This window comes from Bos grunniens, chromosome 4, assembly GCF_055505025.1.
Source record: "Bos grunniens cultivar Pamir isolate PY7600 chromosome 4, Bosgru_T2T1.0, whole genome shotgun sequence".
Taxonomy (NCBI): Eukaryota; Metazoa; Chordata; class Mammalia; order Artiodactyla; family Bovidae; genus Bos; species Bos grunniens.
In genome coordinates this window covers 31,608,818-31,631,125 of record NC_141168.1, presented here as the reverse complement: position 1 = coordinate 31,631,125, position 22,308 = coordinate 31,608,818, and the positions used below count along the sequence as shown (strand labels likewise).

Sequence of the window (22,308 nt, the reverse complement as noted above, 5' to 3'; positions counted from 1 at the left end):
TCAGCTTTAGCATCATTCCTTCCAAAGAACACCCAGGGCTGATCTCCTCCAGAATGGACTGGTTGGATCTCCTTGCAGTCCAAGGGACTCTCAAGAGTCTTCTCCAACACCACAGTTCAAAAGCATCAATTCTTTGGCGCTCAGCTTTTTTTACAGTCCAACTCTCACATCCATACATGACCACTGGAAAAACCATAGCCTTGACTAGACGAACCTTTGTTGGCAAAGTTATGTCTCTGCTTTTCAATATGCTACCTAGATTGGTCATAACTTTTCTTCCAAGGAGTAAGTGTCTTTTAATTTCATGGCTGCAGTTGCCATCAGCAGTGATTTTGGAGCCCCCAAAAATAAAGTCTGACACTGTTTCCACTGTTTCCCCATCTATTTCCCATGAAGTGATGGGACTGGATGCCATGATCGTTTTCTGAATGTTGAGCTTTAAGCCAACTTTTCACTCTCCTCTTTCACTTTCATCAAGAGGCTTTTTAGTTCCTCTTCACTTTCTGCCATGAGGGTGGTATCATCTGCATATCTGAGGTTATTGATATTTCTCCCGGCAATCTTGATTCCAGCTTGTGCTTCCTCTAGCCCAACGTTTCTCATGATGTACTCTGCATAGAAGTTAAATAAGCAGGGTGACAATATACAGCCTTGATGTACTCGTTTTCCTATTTGGAACCAGACTGTTGTTCCATGTCCAGTTCTAACTGTTGCTACCTGACCTGCATATAGGTTTCTCAAGAGGCAGGTCAGGTGGTCTGGTATTCCCATCTCTTTGAGAATTTTCCACAGTTTATTGTGATCCACACAGTCAAAGGCTTTGGCATAGTCAATAAAGCAGAAATAGATGTTCTTCTGGAACTCTCTTGCTTTTTTGATGATCCAGCAGATGTTGGCAATTTGATCTCTGGTTCCTCTGACTTTTCCAAAACCAGCTTGAACATCCGGAAGTTCATGGTTCATGTATTGCTGAAGCCTGGCTTGGAGAATTTTGAGCATTACTTTACTAGCATGTGAGATGAGTGCAATTGTGTGGTAGTTTGAGCATTCTTTGGCATTGCCTTTCTTTGGGATTGAAATGAAAACTGACCTTTTCCAGTCCTGTGGCCATTGCTGAGTTTTCCACATTTGCTGGCATATTGAGTGTAGCACTTTCACAGCATCATTTTTCAGGATTTGAAATAGCTCAACTGGAATTCCATCACCTCCACTAGCTTTGTTCATAGTGATGCTTTCTAAGGCCCACTTGACTTCACATTCCAGGATGTCTGGCTCTAGGTCAGTGATCACACCATTGTGACTATCTTGTTACAGTCTATAGGGTTGCAAAAAGTCAAATATGACTTAGTGACTAAACAACAACAACAGCAACAAAAATAGAGCATATTGGAACACAAAAGCAGAGAAACAATCCAGTTCCTGCTAGCCAGAATATGGTTTTTCCAGTAGTCATGTATGGATGTAAGAGTTGGACTATAAAGAAGGTTGAGCGCCAAAGAATTGATGCTTTGGAAGTGTAGTGTTGGAGAAGACTCTTGAGAGTCCCTTGGACAGCAAGGAGATCAAACCAGTCAATCCTAAAGGAAATCAGTCCTGTATATGCATTGGAAGGATTGATGCTGAAGTTCCAATTCTTTAGTAATGAAGTATTGGATGTGAAGAGTCAACTCATTAGAAAAGACCCTGATGCTGGGAAAGGTTGAAGGCAGGAGGAGAAGGGGATGACAGAGGATAAGATGGCTGGATGGCATCACCAACTCAATGGACATGAGTCTGAGCAAGCTCCAGGAGGTGGTGAAGGACATGGAAGCCTGGTGTGCTGTAGTCCACGGGGTCGCAAAGAGTCTGACAGTTCAGTCCACTGAGCAACTGAACAAGAGGCAAGGGATTTTAATCCTTGAACACATCATATCCAAATCTAGAATCCAACATGTCCAAACCTGAACTTATTAAATCCCCCTAAAATCACTTCTTCTTCCTACAATTTCTTTTTCCTCTTCTTTTCCTGTGTCACAAGGTCAATGAAGGATTTTTCGTTGGTGTCCTGGTCTATGAAACTTAGAGGAGATAGCAAGGTTGGAAATATAGATTTGACAGTTGTCACTGTATCTTTGTCTCTCTAAAAAATGTCTACATGCATGCTTAGTCACTCAGTCGTGTCCGACTGTTTGTGACCCCCTACGGACTGTAGCCCTCCAGGTTCCTCCATCCATGGAATTCTTCAGGCAAGAATACTGGAGAGGATAGACATTCCCTTCTCTAGAGGATCTTCCCAATCCAGGGACTGAACCCAGACCCCTGGATTTCAGGCAGATTCTCTTACCATCTGAGCCACCTGGGAAGCCATAGGTCCATGGACCATATCACGTATTCCTGGAAATGTCTCATTTGTAGAAACATAATCCAAACAGGAACTCCAAATTGTACTTGTGTCCTTTATCCTCTCTTTTATTTAATCAGAAAAATTAATTTGTTGCAAGCCTTAATCATTGTAAACCTTGATCAATTAATAAACCACTCCAAAATAATTAGTTTGTAAGCAAAATAGAGGATTAACCTTTTAAGGTAACATTTTCATTTTCAATTAAGGATACAAATTTTTAATTGTTTTTTAGTTTTTAAAATTTTTTCTGACTCAAGTAGTGTCTCCAAATCTCTCATAATGTTTTTAATTGGTGATAAAAATGAAAATTATATCACCTGAGACAGCAAATGACTGATGGAGTAGTCAGAATTGTCAGGGAATGAACAATCATGTGTCCATTTGTATTGCATTGTACATTACACTTCTAGTCACCAAACTGAGTGATACAGTCTATTAATTAGATCAAGTTAAATAAGAATTTGATAATCTGTAATTTAAAAAAAAAATTAAAGGAAGAAAAATAATCACTGAAAAAGAAACAAGATATTGGGACTCTTCATTTCTCCTAAGAACTTGTGTTGGAAAAAGAATGAGAAGCTATCTGTACAAGAAAGGAAGAATAATTAAATGAACTCTGCTCATTTTCTTAACACATATGCAGCTAAGTGAAGAAGAGGGTGTCAGCGGTGTTCCTTTCTTTTGGTTAAGATCAGTTTGTATACTGAGAATCCTAGGTGGATAAGAAGCATAGGACAAGACCTTGAAAATATCAGGCTTTTATCCTGAAAATGTCATTTTCTCTGTAGGAGGTATTCTCTGGGGAGCCCAGAGAGATTCCTATTTCTCCCAGATAGCAGTGAGGCTTCCGATAAATTTCTGCCTTTTAATTTGTCTTGTTCTGTATGGTAACCACTACTTAGCTTCTGGAAATTGGAAAAAGACTGCTCAGTTAATAAATAAAAATAATATTTTTTCCTGCTCTGTTCAGTTGAGTATCTTTTCTGGCAGTATGCTGGAATAAAAAATAATCATACTGTCAATACATGGTCTGTGATCTTAAATCAGGGCCAAAGCAAGATAGAACAAGTGAGATGTTAATTTATATTTTATTTTATGAAGCTCTGTGACCCACATCCTTGTGTATGAGATATACTAAATATATATTTTCAGAAGGTGAAATATGTACAGGGACTCTTCTCACTGTGCCTTCAGAGGCTAAAAAATACCCTTCCTGATGTGATTAAGTAAAGTCCATTAAAACATTCCACACATGGTTTTCTCTGGAATTAAAATTCCATAAAAAGAGATTCTGTGGTTTAATCTCTCACTGGTAGGAAAACTGACTAAATTGATTTCATTTTATATGAAGATTCTCTCAGGGTGGCAAATGAATGATGGAAGTGAGGCCACAGGATCTTTAATCTTAACAGATGATTTTCAACTTTTTGATTAGTTTTGATACAATCACTGATAAATACTTGATTAGCTCATCTCCCTTTATTCATTAAAAGTCCTCACCAAGATAAGAAACTTGGAACTATTTTTAGTAATCAAAGTCTCCAGAATTTTCTTGTGCTCCTTCCTTCCAGCTCCATGGTCTTTCCAAATTAAAAAATACCTAAAAATGGCATGCAATTCAAGTTAAATATGGCTGATTTCTAGTCATCCATTAATCAATATTGTTCATCTTACCACCTAAATATTGAAAGTATGATTAAAGACCAGGAATGATAAATTTTGCAGAAATTTGATTTTCATCTTCTAGTACCCATAAAGTAGGGGAGGGAAACACAAAAATTACATGAAGTATAATGACTGTAGCATAAGCCCAGATATTCTGGGAAAGCACATCTACATTAAGAACAGAGATAAATCTCTTCATGAGGGATAAAATGTACCATATTAAATGATGACTTCATTAACACTTTAGAATAAATAAAATAATGACCTGCATAGAGAGCTTTCTTATCAGATCCTATGATCTATGACAAGATCATTCGAAACTCATTGAGTAAAAGCGTTTTGCTGTTTGGAAGGACAGGACAGACGATGGGGTAGGGGTAATCTCTGGCACTGTGATCTTTCAAGGATGGATGTTGGCCTGTGGGAGAATCAGGCTCAAGAGTCCTATTTCTCTTAATGATATTTCTGATAAGACCTAGGTCAGAGTAGCTCTAAGATCACACCCTCTAATTAATGAATATCCTGAGTTCAGTGACTCAGTGTTGCCAGTTAAGGGAAAGCTATAAGATTTCAGTCTTTTGGATTTGTTCTCCATGGGGTAAGCCTTACTAGAAAGCTGCACCCTTCTGTGTAGGCTCAAGCTGAAAGTTATTTATCTACAACACCAAAATACTTCTTAAGAGATAATTTTGGATATATTCCAATAACATATTTTCTTGTTTTGTTTTTCTAACTTTTTATTTTTATCTTGGAGTATAGTTGATTAACAAAGTTGTGTTCATTTCAAGTGTATAGCAAAGTGATCCAGTTATACAGACACATGTATCTATTTTTTTTCAAATACTTTTCACATTTATGTTGTGACATAATATTGAGCAGAGTTCCCTGTGCTATGCAGTAGGTCTTTGTTGGCTATCCACTTTAAACATAGCAGTGTATACATATCAATACCAAATTCCCGAACTATTCCTTCCCCTGCAACCTCTCCCCTGGTAACCATAAGTTCGTCTAATAACGTATTTTCAGTGAAGTGCTCATGGTTTCAAGTTTTTATGCTACAATCTAGCTATAATTATTTTAGCTTGGAATATTTTTAAATGCCTATAATTTAATGGACATATTAATTATGATTTTCTGTTTAGTAAAATATTCGTAGCATATTTGATGCTGAAGCATGCAATTTGTCCTCTAATTTCCTAGATAAATAGGTTATGATATCTAAATTTCAGCTGCAGTTTCTAAATGTAGTTTATTTTAGACTTATTAGTCATAAAACAAATGCTTAAAAATGAAGATAGCAGTTGAGAAGGAATCCTACAGAATTTTTTTCCTGAAAATTTATCTTTTTAATTTTTCTTTTTAAATTTAGTATTGAAATCACTCATATTCTTGGTAGATAAACATATGAGTAAAAGCAAAGTATTTTTATTTTATTTATATCAACTATAGAAAACCACTTATATTTTTGTCTGCTTCCTTCTAGGCATTTTGTATATATTTAATTTATACTTCACAACTTATTTCTGTTCACTGAATCAAATGCTGGAAAGAAGAAAAAAATGTGTCAACTAGTTTTTTGTGTTGCAGATTTTCCATGATTGTTAAAAATACAGCATATTTCAATAGACAGATACAGTACTTATAATTTTCCAGGTCCCAGGGCAGACCATTGATTGGAGAAACTTTAGCTTTTCAATTTTTCAAGGAGAGAACAGCATATATTGAATATTACTTGTCTAGTAAACTAATGTGTTTGCAATTATGAGAGATGAATCCATTTTAAAAACATAGATAAACTATACTCTTTGCCTACATAGATTGGAAATACCTGTAGAAATAATTGTAAACAAGTTAGCAGTGTTGAGGACCCTTATTCACTGGTCTTTGAATAATTCTGGGGTAGGAAATAGTTCCCATATATAAACAGATGGATATTTCTCCCAATTTTATCTGAATAATGATTGCATTTTTATATTCCAGGAATTTTAAATTATGGATACAAAAAGGCATTCATTGTGTAAGATGATGTATGTGAAATATACAAAGAGGTAAGTAGATTAAACATGGCTACATATTCTTTGCTACTTCATCATTTGAAAGGTTGAATTTGGGCTGAATCTGTTGCTTCATTAATAGAATAGAGTACAAGAAAAAATGTAAGACATGGAACATTCTGGGGCATTGGAGGCTAGAAAAACTCCTGCAGCTTTTGCTTTGGTCTTGTGGAACCCTCATTCTGGGGGAAGCCAACCTCCATGTAAAAAGTGCAACCCTAAGACTCCATGTTGAGAGAAAGCCCAAGCTAGCCACATGAAGAGAACCAGATGGCTGACCAGCCTCCATCTGTTCACCTATCTAAGCCCAGGTACCAAATGTGAGTAAAGAAGCCTCCAGATGACATGCTTTCAGCTTCAGCTGGAATATGGCTGCAACATTATGAGGGACTCCCCAAGCTGAGCACATCCAACCACAGAACCATGAGTGTTAAATAACGAGGCTACTAAATTTTGCAGTAACTTTTAAACAGCGGTAAATAAGTATTTGATACACCTAGGTTATGACTGAAAAGAATCAGCCCAGAGTCACCTTACCAGTTTCATAGCAGGAACATAAAGCATCCTTTAACTATATAGTCCTGGTGAAGAGGAAGATTTCTGGAGTGGGATCAGGGGACCCAGCATCTAGCCCTGGCTCTACAGCTTCAAGGTGTTTGCACTTGAATAAATCACTTAACCTCTCTGGGTCTTGGTTTCACCATCTGTCAAATGAAGGAGCGAAACAAAATGATTTTTAAAGTATTGTGGAACCCTAAAATCCTATGAATTAGTAACTTGAAATCAGTAACTAGCAGTTCTTGGTTGTCTCCACTTCCTAACTCCTGTAGGTTCTTAAGTTCTATCATGAGTAAGAGGAGAGGAAATAAGAAAGTTATGAGCCCCACTGAAAATGACTTGACTCTTTCATATAATACCTCTGAAATGTTTTTTGGCTATGTCAAGAGAGCAGCCATATGGAAGGAAGGTATTTTGCTGAATCATAATACCTTCAGTTCAGTTCAGTTCAGTTCTGTTGCTCACTCATGTCCAACTCTTTGTGACCCCATGAAATGCAGCACGCCAGGCCATAATACCTTAGTATCAGGAAACTTGGATTCATGCAGGATCAGCAAACCTATGTTTCATAAATTTTTCCATAATGAAGCTATGATGAAATTCTCTGCTACAAAGAACTCAGATACCACATGTACTTTTGTCTCAAAAGTCTAAATGCTTCATCGACAACTTTCTAAAACAAACAAACAAAAAAAAGAAGCACAAAACCCGTGATTAACTCAAATATTCATTTGCTGAAGGAAATTTGAAATTCCATGTTGCCTAATGCTTCCTGAATTAAGAACCATTTAAACATCAAATTCTGAGGACTTCGAATTTGTTTCATGAAATGGGGACTTACAATCACTGAATGTGACTGGTAAATGCATTAAGACATGTACTTTCCTTTCTAGTTGTTTATAATCCCTCAGGAGAGACATGTGTGTAAGAAGTTTGAAAGAAAGAAAAGTGTTAGTCAGCAGTGTCTGGCTCTTTGTGACTCCACGGACTGTAGCCCACCAGGCTCCTCTGTCCATGGAATTCTCCAGGCAAGAATACTAGAGTGGGTTGCCATTTTCTTCTCCAGGGAACCTTCCCGACCCAGATTTGAACCCCGGTTTCCTGCGCTGCAGGCAGACTGTACCAACAGAACCACCAGGGAAGACCTTATAAGAAGTATATGTAATAATAACGAAGAAAAGTAAGGTGGGAGATGCTGATAATGGTCAGTTATAAAAAATAATCACCTTGGGACTTCCTGCGCAGTCCAGTGGTTAAGACTGTGCTTCCAATGCAGGGGTGTGTTCGATTCTGGGTTGAGGAACAAGGATCCCACATACTGAGGGCTGTGGCTGATGAATAAATAAATAAGTAAAATAAAACAATTTGGAGATAATTTTTACACTTTCAAAAATAACAAATTCAGAGTTTCGACTGAGGATCTATGTGGACCATGTTTAACTTTTACTCCAGCTGCAAGTTTGATGGTAGAATTCCACCTGAGTCTAGAGGCAGGGGACAGGTAAACTGGAGGAAAGAAACAGTGGGAGACAACATAAGAGACCCTCTCCCGAGAAGATTTTTGCCTGCTTAGAAGAGGTAGAAGCAAAATTACACAGACACATATACACACACACACACACACTGAATACACGCATTCTAAATCTTTTTATTCTTATTTGAAATGCTGCATCGATTATTACTTCAGAATCCCGTCCTCAAATCTTAGTCCCATTACTATTTTTCTGGCATTGATGGAGTGGCAGTGAGAGAGTTTTCTACTTTGGCTTAAATGATATAAGATGCATTTGCTCCTCATATCATCATATGATGACAGATGAGACCAGGATATTTGGAACAGAATTTTCAACTTTCCCAGCTTGGGTTGAATTTGGAACCAGCTCTACCTGAACATGTCTGGAATGTTAGGAAATTTAGTCTATGGGAAGCCTAATTTTCAGGAGGACCAAGGTTCCAAGAACATCTTTTTTTTTTTGAATGAGTCACTCTAAGCAGAATGCATGTGCTATATCCGTGTGAAGTGCTGCTGAATGATATCTAAGTAGATACGAAACTAAATAGCTTGAATGTTTCATATTTCAACACTGCGTAATTTGTACTGGGGTTCTAGCCACACATACTATTTAGTTTTACTCAGTCGTGTCTGACTCTTTGTGACCAGGTGGTCTATAGCCCACCAGGCTCTTCTGTCCATGGGATTCTCCAGGCAAGAATACTGGAGTGGGTAACCATTCCCTTCTCCCGGAGATCTTCCTGACCTGGGGATCGAACCCAGGTCTCTTGCATTGCATTCAGATTCTTCACTGTCTGAACCAAGAGGGAAGCCCTTCATTCTTTATACTACAGATCTATATACTAATTACTTATTCTTTCTGCCTATGCATATCAATTCTTTGCTTATACTGTTTATCTATGCTTTTACCTGTAATATTCCAACTTCCCCACCTCATGCATCTACCGCCTAATATTTCCACTGCTTACTCTTTAAGAAACAGGTCAAGTGTCACCTCCTCCAGCAATCTTTTACAACCTCATTAGTCTGGACAAGACACTTTATGGCACTCTGCAAATCTCTTTCATGTTCTTTACTAAGTCATTTGATGATGGTTTCTATACCACACTATCTCTGAACTCCTTGAGAGCAAGGACCATGATTATACCTCTGTATGCTGCTGCTGCTGCTAAGTCGCTTCAGTCGTGTCCGACTCTGTGCGACCCCATAGACGGCAGCCCGCCAGGCTCCCCCGTCCCTGGGATTCTCCAGGCAAGAATACTGGAGTGGGTCATCACCTCCCTCTCCAATGCATGAAAGTGAAAAGTGAAAGTGAAGTCGCTCAGTCGTGTCCGACTCCCAGCGACCCCATGGACTGCAGCCCACGAGGCTCCTCCGTCCATGGGATTCTCCAGGCAAGAGCACTGGAGTGGGGTGCCGTATATTCAATATCTAATTCAGCTTTTTGAATAAATAAATGACTGAGTGCTACACTTAGAAACAAGTGGAAGGGGATCTTCAGGGCAGGCAAAGTTAGAGGTAATTCAACACATCTGTGTTAAGTTCCTATTGCTGTTATAACAACTTGCTATAAATTTAGTGGCTCAAAACAACACAAATTTATTACCTTATAGCTCTGGAGGTTAAAAGTCCTAAAATCAAGTGTTAGCAGGGCTGCATTTCTTACAGAAGTTCAAGGAAACAATGTTTCCTTGCCTCTTCCACATCCTTAGAGTCTGCCTACTTCCTTAGCTTTTGGCCCTTTTTCATCTTCAAAGTCAGCAATGTTACATCATCAAACCTCTCAGATTCTGGACTCCTTCTGCCACATATACACATTTCTGATTATATTGGAGCCACTTAGATAATACAAGATAACTTTCCATTTCAAGATCCTTAATCACATCTGCAAATTCTCTTTGTTATCTGAAGAAGCATAGCCATAGGATTTGGGGATTAGGAACTGGGCATCTTGGTGGGGAGTATTATTCTGCCTACCAGGCTTCCTAGGTGGTGCTAGTGGTAAAGAACCCACTTGCCAATGCAGGTGAAATAAGAGAAGCAGGTTTGATTTTGGGTTTAGGAAGATCCCCTGGAGGAGGGCATGGCAACCCTCTCCAATATTTTGCCTGGAAAATCCCATGGACAGTGGAGCCTGGTGGGTTACAGTCCATGGGATGGCAAAAATTCAGATATGACTAAAGTGACTGAGCACACACGCACCCATTCTGCCTACCACAGTGTCTGTTTATGATGCCCATTAGCAAATGTGGTCTAGTGCACAGTGCCTGTTTAAGTCTGGAAGGCGGAGGCTCATGACCTAACAATATGAAACTGATTCTTGTAAATCTACCCTTAGAAATTTGCCTTCTTGATTTTATATAGGGAAAACCATAGTTATTCATAGATATGTTGGAAGGATTTATAACATAAATGATCCCTCACATTGAGGAAGCTTTCTTTTAATGTACTAAGTATGACTTTCTAACCAAATGAGAAGAGTGAGTACAACATACATTATTACTCCCCTCCTTAAAAGTAAGAATCATTGCTGCACCAATAACCTTATATATCCTAGAACAGTGGCTCTCAACTGCACGTTTATGTCACCAGGGATGCTTTCTAACAGTACTAATACTTTGGATTACTCTGCCCTCCAAAGATTCTGATTTAATTGGCCTGGGGTGGAGTCCCGACATTACTCTTTTAAAATCTATCTAGGTGATTTTAATATTCCAGAGGTTTCTACTCTCATTCACAAATCATAAATGATACATTACAAGTTATTAACATAGTAGTTATTCTGGTGTCAAATTGAAAGGGCTAGACTGTACAAACTGTGCAAGTTCAGCAGAACTAAACCATATTAAACTCTTCTAGACAATTTCTCATATTTCAAAAAGTAGCCACAGTTAGAAATTTGAGATGCTATGCATTTACCTGTAAATTAATAATCTCACTCCACTTGTGATATAGACACCAGAGATATATTTCAGGAAAGTGAAAGTGTAACTGCCTGACTCTTTGCAACTCCATTGACTGTAGCCCACCAGGATCCTCTGTCCATGGAACTCTGTAGGCAAGAATACTGGAGTGTATTGCCACTTCCTTTTTCAAAGGATCTTCCTGACCCAGGGATCGAATCCATGTCTCTTATGTCACCTGCATTGGCACCTGGGAGACCCCAAAACAGTCATAGTCCAATTTTTTAAAATAAGATAAAAAGAAGCAAAAAACATCAGGTTGTGCTGTGACAATGTGTAAATGTCTAGCATACAGGCATCACAGATGGCAGTGCCCAGCAATATTTTAATTCTGAAAATGTGTGTGCTCAGTTGCTCAGTCATGTCGAACTCTTTTCGACCCCATGGACTGTAGCCCACCAGTCTCCTTTGTCTGTGGAGTTTTCCTGGCAAGAATACTGGAGTGGGTTGCCATTTTCCATTCCAGGAGATCTTCTGACCCAGGAATTAAACCCACATCTCTTGATTCTCCTGCATTGCAGGCAGATTCTTTACTGTCTGAAAGAAGGAATGATTTAAACGTATTGAGGATGTGGTAGGGCCTGAGGACACATAAGGTGGGAAGAAATTTACACTGATCTTAGTTTGTTCTGAAAGTGGATAAAAAGGGGGAAAGCCTCATTAATTGCTTCACAATTATTTTGTTGAAAAAGCGATGTAAGGCAACAAGGACTTGGGTTTTGTGCATCTGAGCAAACCAAGATGATTATAAATATAAAGAAAGCTTCAGACTATTCTATGTAAGGAAAATGACAAGCCTTCCCAATGCATCACTGCTTTGGCAATGAACATGTAATTACACTGTTCTTTAAAAGTGCACTGCAAGCTGCATTTCCTGTCAGAATGGTGGCCACTTCTTAAACCACTATCTCTCGCAATTTTATTACACAGGGAGATCCTGTCTTCTAAACTCGTAGTTGTCAGGTTAATATATAAGTTGCAAGATATGTTTTCTCCCCTTGATTAGAGAGTTGGACTCAGAAAGAGAATTCAAGAAATATTCTCACTCTTAGTACTTATCTTCTGGCTCAATGTGACTGTTTTAGGAGTTTGGATTCCTTTTTTGTCTGAGTTTAATGATTTAGCTAGTAACTACTGGGTCCCTTTTAAAAAAGGCAGGGCACTCCCCAGAAACTCAGAGTAGTGTGGCATAATAATCTTCTGCAGGTTATAATTTTTAATGTTTCGACCTATCCCTCTGAACTTTTCACTTAGGTGCTTGTTACAGGGCTCATGGCTCAGGAATAAAAGGAGACTCATAGCAGCAATTTGAGACAATAGAACTTTAACAAATATTGAATCCTTGATTCATTAGAAATGGAATGTTCTCTATTAGAAAAACCATCTTATTTCAAGTTCAGTACTTTTTGAAAAAGCATCTGATTAGGTTCTTGATTGTTTGGGTAATTCCCAAAGGGAAAAGCAGTTTAAGGGAAAAGTATTAATATCTTTGCTAACCTAGATTTTGACATTTAATATAAACAGTTATCAGACAAATGCTATTTTCCATATCCAAGAAAATTTTTTCTTAAAAATCTGATATATTTTAAATGATTCTCCACTTTTTCACTCTCTTTATTCAAAAACAGTTCTTTCTCCCATGGCTCTCCAGGCAACAAAGCAGCAGTGGACATAATTATTATCCTACATATAGTTAAGTGAAATATACAACATGTGTCAGACACAAAAGGCCCACCCTGCAGGTAAGATCTGTCATGCACATTCTCCCTCTATTTCCAGTTCAACAGACTGTGGTCTCTATTAAATTGGAAGAAATGCTTTCATTTTCCCACAATATAGCCACAATAAAGGGCTGAAGATGAAAACAGAATTTGTCTTGAAGCTGCTTTTATCCCTTTGCTTAATTGTAAGCCATAGAAAAGGTGAAAGCACATGTCGGAGGCGGGGGTGGCGAGAGACCCTTTCCATTTCTCTAATGCACGACAATTTCGAGACACTCACATTTGCCACTGCAGTCACAGTGGCTTTATTGGTAAGAAGGGAAAAAAAAAAACTGTTCTAATGGTGTCTCCTGGGCTCGACAGTAAAGCTTGTTGAAAAGACAATGCCCTGTCCTCCAAATGAGGAATGAGGCTTTTTATTCTGCTTATGAAGGGCATTTATGCTTCATTATGAATACATGGTTATTTATGTGTGCCCTTTTACTGTAAAAGGTTTAAAGCTTTGCCACCCATAGCAAACACAATTAAAGGCAAGAGGACACCTCCTTGAACAAACAAAGGCAGGCAAAAAATAGGGCTTGCCTAGATTGAGGGGAAAATGAAAAGGATGGAGGTAATTTCTAGAGCACCCCCCGCCCACCTCATACTATATGGTTTACATTGTCTTAAATCTTCAAAATTTGTTAGGGTTTTTAATTCTCTGCCTTAATTTTTTTCCCTGGGATCCTTGTCATATATTCTGATATTGCAAAATTAATGAATGAAGGTATGCTTCTTAAAGTGAGCAGCTATACATCTGTGCCTACTGAGACAACTCCGACAATGTACTTAAATGCCAAGTTCTGGTGGCCTGTGTGTTTACAGAACCATGTTATTTTAGAATTGCAACAGACTTTGGAGATATTCCAGTTCTATTCCACTGTTTTCTTCCTGAAAAGTAAAAAATAAAAAAAATGGAGACCCTCTAGTGAGAATTTTTTAGTTATGCTTTTAACTCCTGAGTGTGTTTTTGGCAACATAAACTGAGCAAATGATGGCCTTAAGTGGCTCCCAGGAGCTACTTTGGCAGAACTGGCCTTTTCTATAAGCAGAAGTGCACATGTATACTAAAAAAGCCCTTGGTCTAAAGTACAATGATGGGAGCATGCATTGATTGAATTAATAAAATAAAACATGATTCCTGATGGATTGTGTGACATAGTTAGAGAGGAAAGATTCTATTGTGAACTGACATTCTATTTCCAAGCATTCCTCTCTAAAAGGTTAATACATAAAATTAACAGATAATGTGGGAAAGTATTATTCTATGCTTGCTGCTATCTGAATCCACATGGCTTAGAGTAGTGCTTGTCTAAAACTATCTAAAGAGTTGTGTCCATTCACAGCTGAGGTTTTTTTTTTTTTAATCCATCCAAGGATAAATGAAATCTTAATAAAATAGAAGAAAATTAATATTTTAAATTATCTCAGTTTGAAATATAGTCCTTTTTCCTGAGATGAGCTCCTTTCTATTTTTCTTATATTAAAATATCTAGTTTTAGGAAATAATCATGCTGCTGTATGGTAGGTTTTTTTCTTCTGTCATCTTTATTTGGAAAAAAAAATTGATAGCGCTGTATTTAATTGTTCCTAGGAAGCCAAAAGCTTGCTACTTCTTGACTTCCATATGCTGGGTGGGTTTTGACATATTAAGCGCAGGAGCTCGTGGTGAGTAGGAGGCCCTGTAGCCTGGCTGCTGGGGTTTGACAGCGAGAGCGCTCACTGTAGGGAAAATAGTGTAGCATTGTGAACTGCCACCCTTTGACTGTCCAGAGCACGCAAAATCCCCAGATCATTCCTCTTCTGCTGTGTCTTATGAAACATCCTCTCTTCCGTTCTTTTTGTTCCATTCTGTGCTGTGCAGGTGAATGTCCCCAGGGGGACTCAATACATGACTTTATCCTGCCTGCCTGACCCAGATGTCCTGTGTCTGGATTTCTAATTCCAACTTCAAGACTCAGTATCAGTTGTGAAATTGCATAAAACTCACTTAGCTTCTTTAAATCTGTTGCCTCTAATGTAAGTGGAAATAACGTTAATAGCCAATTTATAGGGTTATGCAAATTATTGAACAACATTATTTGTTTATGCCTAGAACATAGAAACCCCTTAACAAATGGAAACTTTCTCTCTACAAAAATGTATATATATATATATATATATATACATATGACAATGTATATGTGGTATATACATATTGTATATAGTATCATGTATTTATACATATATGACACCGTATATACTTTTTATATATGTGCATATATGAGTCATATATATATAAAGGTGATATATACACAGTATATACATATTATATATACTACATAGTATATACTACATACTATGTGTAATACATATTATATGTACACACACTACAAGTATATATATATATCTTCTATGTATAGGTGTGTATGTATATATACATACACATCATACACATAAGTGCATTTATGTGTGTAATGTATATATACATATATGACATGTTGCTGCTACTGCTGCTGCTAAGTTGCTTCAGTCATGTCTGACTCTGTGCGACCTCATAGATGGCAGCCCACCAGGCTCCCCCGTCCCTGGGATTCTCCAGGCAAGAACACTGGAGTGGGTTGCCATTTCCTTCTCCAATGCATGAAAGGGAAAAAGGAAAGTGAAGTCGCTCAGTCATGTCCGACTCTTCACAACTCCATGGACTGCAGCCTACCAGGCAAGAGTACTGGAGTGGGTCACCAGTGCATTCTCTGCATATATGACATATTAAATAATTATACAGTAGTATTAAATAGTAAGTTTTACAGGCTTAAAGAAAGGAGAGATAGTGCCACAGAAGTATAACATATACTTATTTAGGAACCAGTTGAGATTCTTCCTAAACCTTGAAGGGTAGAAATCTGGAGAGAGAAATGAAGCAGATGTTCAGAGAGATGGGATAGTGCAGAATGACCATGGGATCCAAAGTTGGAGGGCTTACAGTTGATAAATAAATGACTGGCATTTATTCTTATTCTAAAAAGTTGGCACAACTTGAATAATGAACCATCTTTTCAAAACTAAGCTCTTCTCAATTATTTTAGTTAAAAGTTTAAAAGGATAAGCTGCCTTTATGCCATGGAGATTTTTTTGTTCTGTTGCTAACATTAAAGTTCGTAGATATTAGAATGAATCCAAAAGGCATGCTTTAAGCTTGTTTTATTAAAAGAACAGAAGTCACATTCTTTGAAGACTTGTAGTTAGTAATACACAAATGCATCTGCTTTACATTTCATTAATGGCATCAAAGACACTTTTTTAGGAGTTTCTGATTTTTGCCCTCAGCTTTTGAGATATGAAAAAACATTTGAAAATGAGCTTTTATTTTTAGAATGTTTTAGGCTGCTAAAGTGGTAGGACATATTTAAGGTGAAGGTTTGGGGTTTGATTAGATTTTGTTTGGATATTGCTAAGTCAAGCTCTTTTCTAAAGTCATCAGACTCTAACTCCATTGTACAGTGGGATTTTTCTTAAGTGTTTTCTTACTAATTCCATTTCCATGTGATGTGTGGGTTCACCTCTTCCATAATATTGCTAAAGAGATAAAAATTAGAAAGTGTACCCCCTAACTCTGGACACTCTTGTGTCTGCTTTAAATACTTGTCACTTTTAGAGTATACTAGTTTGCACAGGACTATCTAACTATGGTAGTTTGAGGACAGGAACCAACCACAGGGTTAGTTTGCAGAAGTTGATGTTTTCATTGTTTTATTTCAGAATAAACTGCAACTGTCATACCTCTAGTTCACCTTTATGGAGTTATATAAAGTGATATGAAGTGATAGCTTATATGAAGTGATAGCTTCTAAGCCATCACTCAAAGTCTCCAAACATGAATTTCTAGATATGACATAGTATGTCAACTCTCAATTGTATTTCTTACTCCTGTTTTTTGGGTTTCTCTACTCAGTATTCTATAACTATTCCAATGTTTATCTGTCTAAAATGGAATCTTCATATTTCTCTTTCTAAAGAAAACAACAGCAACCAAAAAATGCAACTCTGACTCTTCATCTTAATTATTCACTTTGTCAAAAGAATCGTTGTTTTCACAGGCCAGAAAATTTGAATTCCTCTTTGCTACTTCCTTCTTCCTGGTTCTTGGAATGTCTTTCAGATTTAGCCCATTTTTCCAATGACTTTAAGCCTCCCCTACCTCCAATCCATCAGACAATAGTAAGGTGGATCCTTTGAAGACATGTTCTTCAGCCTGCTGTACTTAAGCATTTAGTAATTCTGTTACTTAATCCATGAACTCAGATTCCTTTGTCTGATTTTCAGGGTTGTCTATTCTTGTTTCCACTCAATCTATCAACTCAATTTACTCCCAGCCCCAGGCCACCATGCTCACACACATGAATGCTCACCTATCCAAGTCAAACCATCCTACTCCTTCTCTTATACAAGCCACCCTCAGCTTTCTCTCCCTCTGTGTATTGATTCACACTGCTGGTAGTCTGGAAGTAGCCTCTTTTCCCCCTCTGCTATACAAACATCATGACTTAGTTTGGGGCCAGATCAATTATCAGGTCAGTTGCTTGTCTTTGATGCAATTTCCCTGACTATTTAAGTTCATCTCAGTTTCTTCCTCCTTTAAAGTTGGTTTACCAGTAAAGACAGAAACTCACAAACTATTACTTAGTTGTTCCCTGATTGTTTCTTGTACATTGAGTTTGGTGACCTCTTTCCTATCAAAGAAAATTAAGTACCTGTTTTTGCACACAGCTAAGTACTGATTTGGGGGGGAAATTAATTGATTGTGGTTCTCTTTCAGGACTTAAATATCATTTTAAGGTTCTTTGAAACTATAGTCTTACTCACTCTAAAATAATTTGTACAAAAAATATTTCTTTAAAAAGATTTCAAAGCTAAGTCAGTCCTTTAAAAAGAAGTGGCTTTCAGTCTGGGTCCCAAAATAATCACATTCTTTAGAAAGCTATCCATGAGAAATTCTGAGGAGAGTGCTTTAGAGGATATATAATAAAAATCTACATGTATGCTTTTATCTTTATCCAAACACCTCAGTGCTGAAGCAACAAAACCATAAATAAAAAAGGTCTTCAAGGCAGCAAAGTGAATAAGGAACAATGTGAAAACAAAGCAAGAAAGTGACTGTGGGCCACATGCCAATCATTTGAATCATCTTTTCAGTTACAGGAGAGCAGTTCATGCCACAAATACTTACCAACACTTATATGAAGAGAACTCACTGTCCAGGTTCTACAAATTGGAGAAAAGAACTCATTGTCCAGGTACTGTGGATAGGAGAAAGTAAAAGACTGAGATAGAATGTGTTGACTTAAAAAGTAGTCCCAACCTAGACATTGAGAGTTATATTTTATTTGGTGGGAATTTTTAGGACTTTAAGCCAAGGAGATAGCATCTCAAGTGACCAAGAGAGAACCGTTCCCAGGAGCTTGGGGGAGGAGTCAGGTTATACAGAAGCTTGCAACAAGGGGTGGGTAGTATGACGTCAAAAGATTATTGTTAATTAAGGAAAACCAGATATTTCTGGGCTTCCCTGGTGGCTCAGATGGTAAAGCATCTGCCTGCAATGCAGGAGATCCTGGTTCGATTGCTGGATCAGGAAGATCCCCTGGGGAAGGGAATGGCTACCCACTCCAGTATTCTTGCTTGGAGAATCCATGGACTGAGGAGCCTGGTGGGTTATAGTCCATGGAGTCGCAAAGAATCAGACAGGATTGAATGACTAACACTTTTACTTTCAGATATCTCAAGTTAAGGAATTTAGCACTTTTCTATGTATGTGAAGATGGAAGAGTCCAGGCTTACTGAAATCATTCCTTTCTCATGCATCTCAGCTATCTGGGGCTAGCATCCTGCAATTTGATTACTCAAATCTTAGTCCCTTACTCACTGTAGGGTGGCAGCTCAATGGCTGCTGGATAGCAGGCATTCTTCTTCATGGGCTCAGAAATTCATATTTGAAGGGCTGCAACTCCTGATGGCTGTGACATTCTTATTTACTGATATGGCAGGAAATACTTTATTTTGGGGGGCTCCAAAATCACTGCAGATGGTGACTGCAGCCATGAAATTAAAAGATGCTTACTCCTTAGAAGGAAAGTTATGACCAACATAGACAGCATATTAGAAAGCAGAGACATTACTTTGTCAACAAAGGTCCATCTAGTCAAGGCTATGATTTCTCCAGTAGTTATGTATGGATGTGAGAATTGGACTATAAAGAAAGCTGAGCGCAGAAGAATTGATGCTTTTGAACTGTGATGTTGGAGAAGACTCCTGAGAGTCCCTGGGACTGCAAGGAGATCAAACTAGTCAATTTTAAAGAAAATCAGTCCTGAATATTCATTGCAAGAACTGATGCTGAAGCTGAAGCTTCATTACTTTGGCCACCTGATGCAAAGAACTGACTCATTGAAAAAGACCCTGATGCTGGGAAAGATTGAAGGCAGGAGGAGAAGGGGACGACAGAGGATGAGATGGTATCACCAGCTCGATGGACAAGAGTTTGAGCAAGCTTTGGGAGTTGGTGATGGACAGGGAAGCCTGGAGTGCTACAGTCCATGGGGTCACAAAGAGTTGGACACGACTGAGCAACTGAACTGAACTGAAATGAGACATGAACCTTATCTGTAGTATCTTTTTCTTCATTTTCTTATACTCTGTGTTTTATCCTAGGTTGAGAAGAATAGGTTAGTCTACATTTATTGTCTTCTTTTGATTCTGAAATCTCCTGGGTTCATTTCAAATGAGCAAAATGTACATATTGCCTTTCAAAATCAATACTTTAAGAGAGAATATGCTAATACTAATGATGTTGATATTTTGCAAAGGCTTTTTGGAAAAAATCTCTCCTTTGCAAACAGTTCAAGGTTAACTTTTGTGATGTATAAAAAATCCACATCACTTTTGTGATGTATAAAAAAAAATTATCATAGTTACATTGCATTTTTTGATGTAAAATAACCCCCAATTAATCACCCAACTTACTCTTCAGTCACTGAATAATTCTGGATCATATTTGAATGTTCATTTAATTACCAAACACTGAAAACTTAACACTATTAAAGATTTCCAAATAAATGTCTCAAGTAGATTTCTTCCTTGCTTTTTCCATACACAGTTCTAAAGGTATATATATGCATTTTAATTGTCCCCAAGGGTACAATGGTTTCCCTTAAAATTTAACATTAGACATAATTATCCACTTGTTTTTATGAGCTATTTCACTTCATGAATATTTTATGAGTTAGAAACTTGTCACTCACCTTTAAAAATCTTTTAATATTTTCAGTATTTCAGAACTGTATTTTAGCTGATACATGAAAAAGAGCCCTAATGGTAAATAATTTTGAGAACTGTAGATAAACAAAGTTAAACAAATTTCTTTGTGTCAGTACTTCTGAGAGTCTTTTATATGCTAATATGCACTATGAATATCCAAGACCAATATAATACATAACATTTCCTAGGTCAGGCAAGCAATCTAGATCCCCTCTTTTTTTTTTTACAATTATCCTCCATCCTTCATAAAGTGTATAATATTCAAGTAACAGCATTAGTATATAATGTAGCAATGATATCGCTTGTCTCTCTTTATTCTTCTTTATTCTTTTCCTTCTCTTGTATTAAATCATCATCTGGTTCATCAGTGGAAGTCAGTACAGTGATAGAGACACACAAATAGTTACTAAAGCACCCTGAAAAGTCACACTGGCTTCGTTTTCTTTTTAAAAAAATCATTGCTCTATAATGTATATTTGCTCCTATTTCTCTTCTGCTTAAAACTCCTCAGTAACAATTCATTGCTAAAAAAAATTCTATGTCTACTTCTTACCTTTCCGAACTCATCTATCACAAAAACTCTCATGTCCCAAATGCTCCAGCAGCACTACACAGCTTGCAAATCACCTAATTGGCCAAACATGCCAGACTATGCTGGCAAGACAGTGTAAGGAGCTTTGTAGACTAACTGGCCTATGAAAATGGTACAATTGTTTCTTTTAAAAAAGGCATTTTAAAGCTTCTAAAAACAATATTGAAGTACACAGCAAATGAAGAAACATTTATTCGTGAAATTTCAATAAGAAAAGCATGAATATGTGGTATTCGAGCCAAGATGGCTCCCTTCTTCTTCCATTGAACTCAGTGGGACACTATTCTGCCCCACTGGGGGCAGACTTATACTATTCTGGGGCAGACTTGCACAGTCAAGAACAAAATTCTCTCTCTCACTCCAGCCACAGAAAAGGGATTTCTTTTTGAGAGCAATAGGGCATCATCATTTCTTATCCTGTCCCCAGCTACCTATTGCTGAGATTATGTTTCAGATGAATCTGGTTGTGAGGTGGGAGTTTCCTTTTGCCAAACCATTACTCATGGATTGAAGACTCTACTTAGGGCAAAGAACTGCTGATAATATTGGGGTCTTTACCACTCTTTCCCTGGCTCATGAGGAAAGGCAGGCTGAGAAGAGATCCTCAGGATACTACACCTCTCCATTAAGTGCTCAGGTCCTAAAGTGGGGACGTCATTCAGAGAAAGAGGCAGAAAAATTATTCTAAGAAATAATGGCTGGTAACACCCCTAATTTTTTTTTTTTTGAAAAACACTAATCTACACACTCAAGGGGGCTTCCCTGGTGGCTCAGATGGTAAAGAATCTGCCTGAAATGCAGGAGATCCAGGTTTTATCCCTGGGTCGGGAAGATCTGCTGAATAAGGAAATGGCTACCACTCCAGTATTCTTCCCTGGAGAATTCCATGGATCAGAGGAACCTGGCAGGTTACAGTCCATATTGTCACAGTTGGACACAACTGAGTGACTAACACTTTCACTATCACAAATCCAAGAAACTCAACAAACTCCAAGTAGGATCTATAAACAGACACATTACATTAAATCACTGAAAGTCAAGAATGGAGAAAATCTTGAAAGCAGAAAAAGAAAAATGATTCATCACTTACAAGTTGTTGATGTTTAGCTGCTAAGTTGTGTCCGACTTTTTGTAACCCCCATAGATTGTAGCTTGCCAAGCTCGTCTGTCTGTCTGTGGGCTTTCCTGGGCAAGAATACTAGAGTGGGTTGTTATTTCCTTCTGCAGGTGATCTTCTTGACCCAGGGATTGAACTTGCATCACCTGCATTAGCAGGCAGATTCTTTACCAGTGAGTCACCTGGGAAGCCCATCACTTGCAAGGGAAGTCGATAAAATTAACAGCCAATTTTCTAGCATAGATAATGGATGACTGAAGGCAGTGGAATAGTGTACTCAAAGTGCTCAAAAAACCCCGCCCAAGAGTCCTATATCCAGCAAGGCTATCTTTTAAAGCTGAAGGCTAAACAAAGACAGTCTCAGAAAAACAAAACAGAATTTTTGACAGGCAGAATTGCTTTATGAGGCATAC

The 22,308-nt window shown here is 37.9% G+C and overlaps 1 long non-coding RNA gene across 1 annotated transcript; it reads right to left on the bottom strand.

The window, feature by feature from the left end:
* Positions 1-2,904: 2,904 nt before the first annotated feature.
* On the bottom strand, positions 2,905-21,988 carry LOC147373884 (uncharacterized). Its single transcript, XR_015163056.1, has 4 exons — positions 21,869-21,988; positions 7,887-7,991; positions 6,640-6,806; positions 2,905-3,983 (listed from the first exon to the last, which is right to left on the bottom strand). It is a non-coding gene; the product is annotated as an uncharacterized LOC147373884 (long non-coding RNA).
* Between the last annotated feature and the right edge of the window lie 320 nt (positions 21,989-22,308).